This window comes from Miniopterus schreibersii (genome assembly GCF_964146895.1).
Source record: "Miniopterus schreibersii genome assembly, chromosome: 18".
NCBI classification, from domain to species: Eukaryota; Metazoa; Chordata; class Mammalia; order Chiroptera; family Miniopteridae; genus Miniopterus; species Miniopterus schreibersii.
The window spans coordinates 38,122,861-38,135,095 of NC_138121.1; the positions used below are offsets into that span (position 1 = coordinate 38,122,861).

The window sequence follows — 12,235 nt, forward strand, 5'->3', positions numbered from 1 at the left end:
GGAGGGGGCGATGGAGGGTGCAGGACAATGAACTGTGGCACCAACAAGGTCCAGTGTAGGCCTGGACTGGGGTGTGGGCTCTTGTTAGGACTCAGATAGGATTAGAAGGGCTGGTTATAAATAACAAGAGATGCTCCTATTACTTAGGAAATTCCAAGGGTTTTAGGAGCTGTGTCAGGAGCTGGGGACAAAGATCAGACAGGTTTTTTTGATTATACCTCAACAGCACATAGTTGAATCTTGTTTTAAAAGCTGTGCTGTGGTACAGAGAAGATTGGCGTGGCCCCTGCGCAAGGATGACATGTAAATTTGTGAAGCATTCCATATTAAAAAAACAAAACACAAAAATTGTTCTGCCATCTGTGTCTTTTGAGTGGGGAATTTAATCCATTTGCATTTAAAGTAATTACTGATGAAAGGACAAGTGCCATTTTATTACTTGTTTTCTCTATGTCTTGGAGATTTTTTTTTGGTCCCTCATTTCCTCCATTTTTGCCCTCCTTTGTGTTCAGTTAATTTTTTATAATGACAGTTTGAGTCCCTTCTTAGTAATTTTTGCATGTGTTCTATAGATTTTTTTTTTTTTTTGCCCTTTTTGTCCAGGTTCATTAAGATATAACTGACATATAGGCCCTGGCCAGGTGGCTCAGTTGGTTGGGGTGTCATCCCATACACCAAAAGAAGGTGGGTTCGATTCCCTCTAGGGCACATACCTAGGTTTCGGGCTCAATCCCTGGTCAGAGTACATACGGGAGGCAGCCAATCGATATTTCTCTCTCCCCTACCCTTCCTCTCTAAAATTAATGAAAACATATCCTGGGGTGAGGATTTAAAAAAATAAGATTACCACAATATAGTTAACACATCCATCACCTCATGTAATTATCCTTTTCGTGTGTCTTAGCGACTTTCAACTATACTGTACGGTATTGTTAACTACAGTCACCATGCTGTATATTATGTAGATATTTTCTCTGTGGTTTCCATGGGGATTACATATAACAGCCTAAAGTTATAGCAATCTGTTTTCTTTTTTTTAAAGTTTCTTTTTTTTAAAAAAAAGATTTTTTTATTGATTTTTAGAGAGAGAGGAAGGGAGAGGGAGAGAAAGAGAGAAACATTGATGTGAGGCCAAAACATTGTCTGCCTCCTGCATGCCCCCTACCAGGGATCAAGCCTGCAACCTAGGCATGTGCCCTGACCGGGAATCAAACTGGCAACCTTTTAGTGCACAGTCAACCAACTGAACCACACCGGCCAGGGCTTTTCTTTCTTTACTTTAAAATGTAAAACCTATTTCTCATATGGAAATATCTGTAGTATGTATTCACTCTTGTTTTCTTTCTCGTTTAGTTTCATTTCTGAAATGGCTTTATTCCTAATTTTTTTCTGGAGTTTCATCATTTAATTGCCATGTTTTTCTAGTTCTAATTTATGTTAACCTTGGATATCTTTCATCTTTTGAAATTCTTTTAGCTAGTTTTGAAATACCAGTTTATACTGTTCATCAGTTTTGTGGAATGGAACTTGATTAGCTTTGAGTCCACTGTACTCACCGATATTGGAGCAGACAAAATGCCTGGCACTTCAACTGCTTTGTTCCAATCAGCCCACTCTAGCTTCCCAGGTTTTTTTGTTTTTGTTTTGTTGTTGTTGTTTTTTAATTGATTTTTAGAGAGACAGAAGAAGGGAGAGAGAGATAGTGAAACATCAATTTATTGTTCCACTTATTTATGCATTCAATAGTCACTCCTTGTATGTGCGCTAGCCAGGGATCGAACCCGCAACCTTGGTGTATCAAGACCAACGTTGGTGTTGTTGTTTTTAACAATTTTAATTTATTGATTGATTTAGAGAGAGAGAGGGTGAGAGAGAGTAATAGTGATTTGTTGTTCCACTTATTTACACACTCACTAGTTGGTTCTTGTATGTGCCCTGACCAGGGATTGAACCTGCAACCCTGATGTATCTGGGTGATGCTCTAACCAACGAGGCTACCCGGCCAGGGCTGGCTTCCCGTTTTGCTGGCTCATCAGATGGCCCTGATTCTGCCCTCGGTTTTCTCCTGCACAAATATGGATGTCATAAGACCTTATGGTGTTCGTGGTGCTTGTTTTCACTCTCGTATTTTGGAGTTCTGGGGACAGCTTATCATTTGGCCTTGTTGTAGATGTTCCACAGTTTTTGGTTTTACCATCTAGTTGCTCTGTCTGGGTTGGTTTGTTTGTTTGGTTTGGTTTTATGGGGAGAGGATTCAGGGAGATTAAAGAATTATGCCACAGCTATGTCGTTCCAGACTGTTAGGGAAGGAAAAAAGAGCCAGGAGAGCTCAGGAAAAATATAATAATTATTATGTTTGTTTCCATGGCCAGGCCAGTCCCATGTGCCATTCACCTGAACCACCGTTCGGTAGGGATAGAAGGTGGTTCTCAGGAAGCAAGAGATCCCACTTTTTAATTCTATACCAGAGAAGCAGAAACACAGCAGATGTCCACTCAGTGTTTCATACAATATTTCATTTGAGGAGTCCCACTACTTCCTAAAAAAAGAATGCTGCCCCTCATCTAAGGTAATGTAATTACCTGACTTGTCATTTAACCCTAACTATTTTAAAGTTCATTTTTAATTATGTGAATAATTTACAAATATGTTCCTTTGCAAAAGATTAACACATAGATCAGGCTAAAGTCCTCCCTGGCCACCCAGGTCTTCTGGCGGTTTTCTGAAGCTTGGCTGACTTTGCCCCCATCTCCCACAAACTTCTGGCTCCTGACCCTCTTCTCTGCTGAGAGAGCACCTCACATCACTTTCACATTAACCAGAGTTAAACATCATTATGAGTGTGGATCCACCAAAGCCATTGGGGGGTCGACTGTGCTGCCATTGCCCTCTATCGAGGTACCGAAGTGTAAAACCCGAGAGCTGTTGAGAACCTGAGGAATGTGGCCCTGTCTTGTTTCTTTGCGGTGGCAAGGCGTTGGGTCATAGCTGCAGCTCTCATCCACAATCTCACTGCTCCATCACAGTGGTGGTAACTAAGGGCCTTTTTGGCTCAGTGTTCACAAGGTTTATTGAGAGTGTTTTGATTAGGATGCATTATGTTTCAAGTTGCAGAAAACCCTACTCAGGTTGGCTTTTAAAAAGGATATATTGGCTCATGGCACCAAACAGTGTGGAGGTACTTGGTACTTGGGGATTCTGGGTCCCAGGCTCAGATGAGGCCATGGTAGGACACCTCGGCCCACTCCAGGGGCCCTGGTTATGTTGTATGCATAAGCCCAACACTACGCTCTTGGCAATGCCGGAGTCATGTGCTGGGGGTCTCTGTCTTTGTTCTGCTGTCTCTGTTGGCTCTCCTTGGTGGTCTCCCTTCACCAAAACCAGGAGAGAACAGGGCACCTCTTTGTCCCAGAAGCCCCAGGAAAAGTCCCATCTTGACTCACTGGTTCTGACCGGGTCACAGGCCCAGCCCTGGGCCAATCACTGAGGCCAGGGGAATGTTGATGTGCTGATGGCCTCATGCCTGGTCAAGGCGTTACCGGAAAGGGGACCCTGGCCCTTGGTGGGTCTGCCTAGGACCAGCCAGTAGTGTGTAGGTTCTTGACTTCACGCAGGAAAAATTTCATAGCACGAGTCAAGATGACGATGAGGGAACATTTATTAAAGCTGGGGACAGTAACACAGGAAGGGAGCCTAGGAGAAGAAGCTACAGGAAAGCCTAGGCTGGGCTGCGTTGGCTTACTGGGAAGTCAGAGAAAAGGGGACCTTGGAGACATGTTCAGGGGGTTAGCCTGGGATGAGCTGCCACTGACTGTTGCTCCCCTGGTTGCAAGTCTCTTGGGGTCCCTTAGAGTTTAGGAGATGCACTCCTGTGGGGCAAGAAGAGTGGGGAAGGGAAGGTGCAGGCATACTCCCCACAGGAAGAGCTTGTGCTGGGTCCTTTATCTTGAGGCTTTTATCTCTCTCTTGCTGGTAGGAATCTTAGGGGTGGTCTCAGGGGAGGGTTTCAGCAGAATATTCATCAGTTTTCCAGGTGTGCCCTTTCAGGGTCATGGTCTCTACTGATTGTCAGTGCCAGGGCAGGGGGTCATTGGTCATTGCATCTCATCCTGGTGCCACCTACCTGGTTTTGCTGCTTTTCTGGGCCTGGAGCTAAAATACAACTGAGGCCTAGATGTTATCTCCAGGGAGCTGACCTTCTGTATTTGCTGTAAATTGCTTGGCCAGTTTGTTCAGCTCTCTGTCTCAGTTCCCCCATTCTACTTGCCAAGGAATTTTCCTAGCTTTTCACTACCCTGCCTCATTTGGGCCTCAGCTTCATCATTTGAATGGTGGGGGATGATAGCACCCCCCCATAATATTATTGTGACATAAAATCAATTAAATATGCACAGAATATAGCGACTGGTGTAGGACAAGATCTTGATAAGTCTCTGTCAATATTGAAAGGTGTAGATCCTGAGGAGAGTCTAGGGGAAATGCTCCCACAGTGAGAGTCTTGAATAAAGGGCTCCTTTGCCTAAGGCTGTGAATCAGCTCCTCAGCTCAGCCATTGGCCTGTGGAATGAAAGGGGTTTGCAGGCTGGGTTGTGGTTCACACTGAGGATCTCTGGGGTGATGTCATCACTGCTCAATGGCACGAAGGACCACTCATTCATTGTGACATTTGACTCATAAACATTGTCCTAGAACTTTAGTCTCTGATTCAGAATTCCACTGCCAGCCTCTGATGCCACACACTGATTTATTTATGAACCATTTATATTGCTCCTCTCCACAGCCACGCCACGCGTGACCCAGGTGCAAGAGAGTGGAGATTGGGGACCCTGACTGAACTTTTTTTATAATGAAGTATGGACTGTCCTTTTGCATAGCGCTGTCTTCACAGATCCAGGGTCTCAAATATGGTAATTAACAGACGCCTGAAGAACAAAAGAGGCCTGTGTTCCAGGCCTTCTTTTCAAACCCCTGAATGTTGAATTCTCAGTGCCCCATCTCAGCCTGGCATCCGACTGCCCTCAGCAGCCTCCTCTCACCCCTTTCTTAGTAACAATCGCAGAGCCTAGCAGCATTTTATTCTACACAGACAGGGTTATATAAATCTTTCCATTTTAAAGTAATTTCTTTCACCCTTTTTTTCTTTTGTGTGCCCTTGGGAGTCCGTTTGGATTCCCAATGAGCCCTATCCTTGGCTGGCTTTATTCTCTGTTTTAAGAAAAACCTATCGAGCCTGGCTGCATAGCTCAGTTGGTTGGAGCATTGTCCTGATACACCAAGGTGGTGGGTTCCTTCCCCAGTCAGGGCACACACAAGAATCAACCAATGAATGCACAACTAAGTGGAACAGCAAATCAATGTTTCTCTCTCTCTGTCTCCCTTCCTCTCTCTCTAAAATCAACAAATAAAAATTTAAAAAAGAAAAGAAAAACCTGTTGATTGCAGTGACTTTCATCCAGGCATTCACACATTTACTGTGGTCCTACTCTGTGGCAGCTGCCCTGCCACATGCTGATGTGATCCGACAGCTACTCCCTGTCCTTTTAAGCTAGTGTTTTGTCCAAAAATGTCTCCTTTTGACACCACCCCTTTTCTTTTTTCTTTCTTTCTTTTAAAGAAAGGCATTGGCTTAACTAAAAGGCCTTGTTCCTGCCCTGGTCAGTGTGGCTCAGTTGGTTGAGCATCGTTGCCCCATGCACCAAAAAGTCAGTGGTTCAATTCCTGGTCAGGGCACGATTCCGGGTTTTGGGCTCAATCCCCTGTAGGGGGCATGCAGGAGGGAGCCGATTGCTGTTTCTCTCCCCCCTCTCTTCCTCTCTAAAATTAATAAAAACATATTTTTTAATAAAAAGACCTAGTTCCTGTATGGTGACCCCTGTTCTGGAGGGTTAATGCCCTGGGACTGAGGCCATCAGATCCCCCCCAGAACACACCAGGCTGTGTTATACTTCCTTGATTTCCAACGTGTTTCCAAGGGCTCTCTCCTCCCTCTCCCTCTCCTCTCCGGGCTTCTGTCTTCTTGTTTGTTTGAACTTTGGCCAATATCATGACCTCAGGGAAACTTTCCTGGATCCCTCTGACTCGGTGGTTTCTCCCCCAGGCTGAGTCAGAGGGGAGACTCAGCCCGCTGTTCTTGAAGAAAGCACTGTATCCCTCACTAGGGCAGAAGCCAGGCAGGGCCCATGTCTGACTGGACTTACGAGCCCCAGTGTCCAACAGATAAGCGTCAAAGGAGGGAGTGAACACATGTTTACTGAGCACCTACTATATACCAGTCACTGTCCTAGGTTCTAGGGACACCAAAACCTTGTCTCTTTGAAGATTATCTTCTAGTACAACGATTTTCAACCTTTTTCATCTCATGGCACATAAACTAATTACTAAAATTCTACAGCACACCAAAAAATATGTTTTTTGCCCATCTGGGGGGAAAAAAAAAAAAAAGGTGTAATTTTGATTCATTCATACTGAAAAGCTATTGTTGTGTTGGTTGTTGTCATTATTTTATTTGACAATGATGGGAAAAGGCGTCAGTGCCCCTGACTAAATAGTCAGGTGTTGCATGTGTTAAAAATCCTTGCGGCCCCCAGTTGAAAATCGCAGCTCTAGTGGACAGATACACACTAGGTTAATAATCACACACGTTACTATGTAATCTTGAACCCATCTAGGCTTTGAAGACAAAGACATGATGTTAGGAGGCTGTGGTGGGAGGACCCAGAGGTTGGATAAGCAGGACTTTTACCTGGGTGGTGTTAGTACGTGCAGACCCAGAGGTAAGCCCTGAGACTGAAATCTACCTTCGTAAGCACAGGGCAGGGAAAGAGTGCAGAAACACGCTGGCTACTCCAGCCTGATAATTAATAGAGTTTATTAAGGGAAACTTACATCCGAGGCATGTCTTGGGCAAGTGCAAGATGAAATGGATCTCCACGCCACTTGGCAGGGGCCAAAGAAGTCTATGGGGTAAAGGGTGGGGGGGAATAGTCACGGGGCCTAGTATGTGAATGCCACCAGGTATAGGAAATTACTTCACATGCTTGACCCAGTCAGGACACAACCTGTTCCAGGAGCCATAGCAGGAGGCAAGGGAGGGGCATCATTCATGTCAGAATGAATGTCAGTTAAGATCAGATGGTCCCTGAGGGGGTTTCAGGAAGCAGTCTCTGCCCCAGCCCAGGTCCAGCTCATGGACACACAGTGGTTGTGTCACAGGATAGTCTCTCCTCCACTGGTGGGCCTGGGAGGTCACAGCTGGAAGTGCTTTCAGACAGGAATCACTGGACAGGTGAGTGAGTGGACGGGAAAGTGAGCATCTACTGACTTACTTGGCTTGTCCTGTGTCCCTTTAGGTGTCAGTTCCGTGGTCATTTTTGTTGGGGAGCCAAGCCTTCTTCATTCTCCTCCTGAACTATGCCTCTTTCTGGCAATGGGCACTTAACCTAACCAAATTGGATATGTCACCACCCAGGCCTCCTCCCATGTGTCAGTTTAGGGACTTGACCCACATCAAGTCTGGGGGTCTTGAAGAAAGACTCCCAGAACTATGAAGAAAGACATGTATTTCTTTCAGCACTTGGGAGTTTGTGCTCAAAAGAGAAGGGAAGAGATGGATGGAGACAAATAGATGCCTCATGATTTTCTTCCAGCACCTGGATCCAGCCATGCCTGAAACTCATGCAGATATAGTTCTGTCTGAATTCACATACCATATATGGCTCTTAAAGCTATTGACTAAACAATTCTCCCATCTTTTTATTTGGCTTAAGCTCATTTTCACAGGGCTTGGTTACTTACAACTAAAAGTGCCCATATTAATACAATGATTTTAACTCATGTCACTCATTTGCTAAACCCAAAGGCAGTGGAGACTACAGTTAAAGCATATGTGGAGGTTGGTCATTTAGCAAGGGGGAGGGGCAGCCCAAACACACCAATATTTCCTGCACCAGGAGGGATTCCTCCTAAGCCTCTATACTCTACAGCTTCTTCCCCAGAGACCCAGACCCTTGGGTGTGCATGGGTGTCTAGCAACAGATGCACGGAGGACGAGCCAGTAGAGGGAGGCACAAACAGGAACGTTCCATGGTCCTGGCAGGGTAGCGAGGCCCTGCGGCCCCAGGTTCCCATGGAGGCATGTGGGACTGCCCTGATTTGGGAGTTGGGGGCTGGCAGAAGAACTGGCTTTGCTGGACTGTGAATCCTGAACCGCAGGGCCAGGCAGGCTGGGATGAGCAATGGCTTATGTGAGCAAGGGCACCGGTGTGTCATGGCTGCCATCTAGTGCCAGGTGTCACCTTTTGCAAGTTGTTTACTGGCTGTTTCCAGCTGGAAGGCCTTCTGAGGCCCATCTACGAGGGAGGAGGCCATTGCCTCTGCCTTCATGTCAGGAAGAACCTCAAAATCAGATTTATGATAGCGTCTCTCCTTTAGTTTATTATACATATAGTCCCAGAGCCCAACTGAATGGATGGGGAAAAGGGTGGTCATTTCATGACGCTAAACCTGTGTCTCATTCCACACCACTAGGGTCTTATGAATTAGATAGGTAGATAGAAGATGAAAGTTTGAAAAATCCCATTAATGGTGATATTTATGACTCAGGGTTCTTGCAGGAAACAGGTAGCACACTCCAAAAGGGTGACTGGGTTCTGTTTAATGAATGGGCTACTCAGGAAGGGACCCAGGGAAGCATGCTGGACTTAGTGACAGTAGGAAGCAGCTACCACCCACAGGCCTGATGGAGCAACAAGAGGGAGAGGACCCTGCAGGAGCTGTTCTGCAGGAGATGGCCACCTGGTTGGGTCCCTGAGAAGCACAGCCTAAGAGGAGGATTCACTGTACAAGATTTATTAAGTAAGCACTCTCAGGGTGCTGAGAGTGGAGTGGGAGAAGCCAGACAGACAAGGGGACGAAACCGGGACAGGTGTGTTTCAGGCAAGTCCTGTAGAAGGCAGCTTCAGCCTGATCCCACAGGAGAACTTTGGAGGGGAGGTTATGTCTCAGAGGGTCTGCACGGAGGGAAAGAGCTTGGCATTGAGACTCTCAAACTGCCAGTTATTGCTCAGGTGGGAGAGGAGGGGAGGAGCCCAAGCCCTGGCCCTTGTGACTGTCTGGCTAGGGCCCTGTGCTAACTCCAGGGCTCTGAGAGCAGCCCCTGAGCACGGCCGAAGGTGCTGGGTGTGAGAAGAGCACCTTGAAAATCAGTACAAACAGACCCAAAGGGATCTGGGTGCAGAAGGACACCTGCTTCAAGCAGGGACAGGAGTCAGTGAGATGGGCTGTGTCAGTTGACTTCAGAGGAGGAAGACACTGAGATGGAGTTTGGGGTACCAGAGATTTAGTTCCAGGACAGGAGAATGCCTGTGAAAGATAAGGGAGCCTCGGAACACAGTCAGATCTGAATTATCATATTGGCTCATGTAACCAAAAAACCCAAGCATATGATGGGCTTCAGGCACAACTGGATCTGTGTGTTCATGTGAGTCACCAGGGCTGCGTTTCTCTCTGCCCCTTATTTCTGTACTCTCTACAGGCAGGCTCTTCCTTCTTGATGATTCCAAAGATTTTTTTTTTGGGGGGGAGGGGGACAAGAAAGAACAAAGGCATATAATTTATAACTCAGGAGCTATTTTCAGTTTTCTGAGAGAAATGGGAAATTGGTTAATTTAAAGATCTGCTGAGCTTCCCACTGCTCTTCTCTTCTCCCACCAAAAATGTAAAAGTTTCAAAGGGCTCTTGGTAGAGACTTGGTGCTCTGAATGTTAAAATAACAGGAGGAGCCCTGGCCGGTGTTGCTCAGTGGTTAGAGCATGGGCCTTCACACCAAAGGGTTGTGGGTTTGATTTCTGGTCAAGGGCACATACCTGGCTGCAGGTTCAATCCCCAGCCCTGGTCAGGGCACATTCGGGAGGCAACCAATCGATGTATCTCTCTCACATTGATGTTTCTCTCCCTCCCTCTCTCTCTCCCCCCTGCTCCCTCCCTCCCTTCCACTCTCTCTAAAAAACAATGGAAAAAAATATCCTAGGGTAAGGATTAACAACAACAACAAAAAATAACGACGGGAGGAGAGGCAGGGCTGTTACATCTCAGGTCTCCGTCTCCCGGAAAAAGCTTACGTCTTAATTACAGGGAGATCAAGCAGTGGCTTTGAATAGCCATTTTGGTTCATCAAGTACATGATACCTGATATTAAAGAAGCTCCTGCCTGGTCTAATTGCTTAATGTGAGACAAGCACCCATAGCCACTGGAGTAGCATGAAGGAAAGATCCTGAGCAAAGTTAAAATATCATCAGAAGCTGGTGGAAAGCATACTCCTCTGGCACCTGTCCTGGTTCTTTCTTTCTTTTTGTCTTCTGACCTCTATGATCCTTCTCAATTTTCTCAGGGTCTGTGGGACCCCAAAAGCCCCTCTCTCTGTCACTTTCCTTGTGGAGCCCTCCCCAGCATGCCCTGCAGAATCAGTTACTGCTTCCTTTGGGTACCTCTGGTGGCTAGCGTTCAGGATGACTCCCAGTTACCCCTGCTTCCTGGGATATGTGCCCTGACTTAGTCCCTTCCCACTCTGAATAAAGCTGACCTGTATGACCAATATGATTTTGCAGAAATGAGTGTACTCTTGAAGTTAGGCCATAAAAGACATTGCAGATTCTTCCTTCTTCTCTCTTGGGTCACCTGCTCTGTGGAAGGCCAGCTGCCATGTGATAAGGCCACTCAAGCAGTCCTGTGGAGAGGCCCACGTGGTAAGGAACTGAGGCCTCCCACCATCAGCCAGTGTGGTAGTTTTTAAAGATGTCCACAAATTCTTTGATACGTCTCCCTTCAAGAGGTGGAACTTAATTCCCTACCCCTTGAGTGTGGAGTGGACTTGTTGACTCACTACAATCATGAAGAACATCGTTATCACCCCAAATTATCACCCATGGAAGGTCCGACAAGCTCAGTGACTAAAAGTAACCACACAGGATGGTCTGATCACAAATTCCTAACTGGGCAGGTCATGGCGGGTAGTCATGACCCAGGCCTATAGCTTCCTTAGCAAGGGTCAATCTTTTTTGTTTTTAACCCTCACCTGAGGATATTTTTCTATTGCTTTTCAGAGAGAGTGGAAGGGAGAGAGAGAGAAACATCGATGTGAGAGAGACACATTGATTGGTTGCCTCCCACACATGCCCCGACCAGGGCCAGGGATCAAGCCTGCAACCAAGGTATGCGCCCTTGGCCGGAATCAAACCTGGGACCCTTCAGTCCATGGGCTGACACTCTAACCTGAGCTAAACCAGCTAGAGCACAAGGGTCAAAGTTTACCTTAAGAAAGCCCTTTCTCTTGTTGTTTTTAATTTATAGATTTGAGAGAGAGAGGTAGGGAGAGAGAGAGACATCAGTTTGTTGTTTCATTTAGTTATGTATTCATTGCTTGATTCTTGTATGTGCCCAGACCAGGGATTGAACCTGAAACCTTGGTGTGTCTGGATGATGCTCTAACCAACTGAGCTACAAGGACAAAGGGTCCCTGTCCAGTGTTCTTGTGCATCTAGGATAACACAGCTTTGAAATGTCAGAGTAATTTTCTTTTCCAGGCCCCTCGAAGGCACAACCACAGGCACCAGGGCACAAGACCGCCAGAGCATGAGACCACAGAACCCCTCACTGTTACCTTGTTCCCCTCACACCATCTCTGTGTACTGTAAATGTGAATTATTAACTATCTTGTACTGCCAACGTAAAAGAACTATGTTTCTCCAGTTTGCTTTTGGTCCAACCCTAGAGATCTCCCCGCTTGACTTTCTCTGGCCTCCTCAATCTACCTCCAACAGAGGTTCTGTACCTTCCTTACGTTTTCTCTTTTGATTCAGAATGCAAAACTGTCATTCTCCAGAGCATTTTCTTAGTCTGTTGAGATCTTACCTCTGGCATGTTCTCAAAAACCTGGCTCCAATAAACTCTTATAAAACTTTTCTGTACATTTGGATGTTCTTTTGTTGACGATGAGAACTTAGAAGTACATTGGAAATAAAATTTTCCTCTGCAAAGTAACACTTATCAAACAATCTAGTTTAGATAATGACCAATGAAGGAACAATTGCAACTGTCACATTGAAAGCTTTACATATTTATAGTTCATTCAAAGTGGGCTCACAGGCATATAACATGCACAGCAGGGGCGTCACACAGCCCTGGCCGGCTGCTCAGCGGTCAGCGCACGGCCGGCTTCAGTTCCCGCAAAGGGCACCG

At 46.1% G+C, this 12,235-nt stretch overlaps 1 long non-coding RNA gene across 1 annotated transcript in view; it reads left to right on the forward strand.

Annotated features, from left to right (window-relative positions):
* The window catches only part of LOC308547518, a 14,711-nt gene extending 2,753 nt beyond the window's left edge, over positions 1-11,958 (forward strand). The window contains exon 3 of the long non-coding RNA XR_013997517.1: positions 11,581-11,958. This is a non-coding gene — a long non-coding RNA (uncharacterized lncRNA). The remainder of the gene's footprint in view (positions 1-11,580) is intronic.
* Positions 11,959-12,235: the final 277 nt, after the last annotated feature.